The sequence below is a fragment of the Heptranchias perlo genome, chromosome 26 (assembly GCF_035084215.1).
Source record: "Heptranchias perlo isolate sHepPer1 chromosome 26, sHepPer1.hap1, whole genome shotgun sequence".
NCBI classification, from domain to species: Eukaryota; Metazoa; Chordata; class Chondrichthyes; order Hexanchiformes; family Hexanchidae; genus Heptranchias; species Heptranchias perlo.
In genome coordinates, this window is record NC_090350.1 from 43578370 (window position 1) to 43580629 (window position 2260).

Genomic DNA, 2260 nt, shown 5'->3' on the forward strand with positions numbered 1-2260 from the left:
TCCCAGAGCAGGTACAGCACGGTTAGATACAGAGTAAAGCTCCCCCTACACTGTCCCATCAAACACTCCCAGGGCAGGTACAGCACGGGTTAGATACAGAGTAAAGCTCCCTCTACACTGTCCCATCAAACACTCCCAGGGCAGGTACAGCACGGGTTAGATACAGTAAAGCTCCCACAGTTCCAAGGACTCCCATATAAGGAGCAGCACAGAAGAAATGCAGAGTTAGGTTCGCTACACATGACAAGAACAGCAGAGTTCCCACTGCACTTTCCTGAATCTGCAGCCACTACTGCATCGATGTGACATTTCCATCTCCCACAAGTCAGGATTGTGATGGAATACTCTCCACTTGCCTGGATGAGTGCAGCTCCAACAACACTCAAGAAGCTCGACACCATCCAGGACAAAGCAACCCACTTGATTGGCACCCCATCCACCAACTTAAATATTCACTCCCTTCACCACCGGCGCACTGTGGCTGCAGTGTGTACCATCCACAGGATGCACTGCAGCAACTTGCCAAGCCTTCTTCAACGGCACCTCCCAAACCCGCGACCTCTACCACCTAGAAGGACAAGGGCAGCAGGCACATGGGAACAACACCACCTGCACGTTCCCCTCCAAGTCACACACCATCCCGACTTGGAAATATATCGCCGTTCTTTCATCGTCGCTGGGTCAAAATCCTGGTATTCTCTACCTTACAACACTGTGGGAGAACCTTCACCACTCGGACTGCAGCGGTTCAAAAAGGCGGCTCACCACCACCTTCTCAAGGGCAATTAGGGATGGGCAATAAATGCCGGCCTCGCCAGTGACGCCCACATCTCATGAATGAATTTTAAAAAACACAAGCCACCCCATGGTTTCTCAGAGATTGTCAATTAGAGCTAAATTAGGGGCAGCTTTGTGCTGGGAACTGTGAAATACTTTCTGGAAGCCCATGGACAATATCCATGGTCCACCTTATTAGCAACCTCAAAAAATTCAACAAGATTAATCAAACATGACTTACCCTTCAGAAATGCAGACTCTATTTGATCAACTGATACCTGTCCAAGTGGTCAGTCACTCTGTCTCTAATGATAGATTCCAGTAATTTCCCCACAATTGACATTAAGCTGACAGGTCTGTAGTTACCTGGTTTCTCTCTCCCTCCTTTCTTAAATAACGGAGAGACATTTGCAATTTTCCAATCCAAGGCACAATTCCTGAATCCAGAAAGCTTTGGAAAATTATGACTCCCGGATCTGCAATTCCCCCACCTATTTCTCTTAATACCCAGAGATAGAAACCATCAAACCCTGGAGATTTGTCCATCTTAAGTCCCATTATTTTCTCCATTACCACTTTAAAAACTTATATTAAATCCACTATGTTCCTCTCCTTGACTTATTTTTAGGCTTCCTTGTATTGTTGGTATTTTGTCCACTTCCTCCACTGTGAAAATGGATACAATTTACTCATTTAACAAGTCTGACATTTCCTTATTTCTATGATACTATTGCCTGCATCTGTCTCTAATGGGCCCACATTCTTCTTTACCACACTCTCTCAACATATTTATAAGAACTTTTACTGTTAGCTTAGATATCACTTGTTAGCTTTTTTCATAATCCCTTTTCACACCTCATTACTTTATTTGTATTTTGTTTAGTTTTATAGCTCTCCGAATTCATTGGACTTCCAAGTTTCCTTGCATTTGTGCAAGCCTTTCCTTTCGGTGTGATACTGTCGATTACCTCATTTGTTGACCAAGGTTGCTTAACTACACAAATGGAGCCTTTGCCTTTTAGGGGATACATACTCCTAACCCTAACAGTACTTCCCACTGTTTCTCTGAAAGTTTCCTCATCATCAATTCAGTCCAGTTTACTGTGATCAATTTATCTCTCATCCCTTCGAAGATTGCCTTGTTTAATTTAAGACAGACCGCCAGAGAGCGGGAGCGCGCGGGCGGGACCGGCAGAGCGCGGGAGAGCGCGAGCGACCAGAGAGCGAGAGCGCAAAAGGGACTTTTAGAGAATGTGAGAGGGACTTTTAGCGAGAGTGTGAGAGGGATCGTCGGAGAGAGAGAGTGATTGACACAGAGAGAGAGAGAGAGAGAGAGAGAGTGATCGACACAGAGAGAGAGAGATGATTGTGCAATAGTTTCAAACTCAAATTTCTGTGTTGAAAGGACAGTGCACTCACCCACTGCACCACTCACTCATCAATATTAGTAACTAGCTGACTTTCATTCATCTCCTTATTAAAT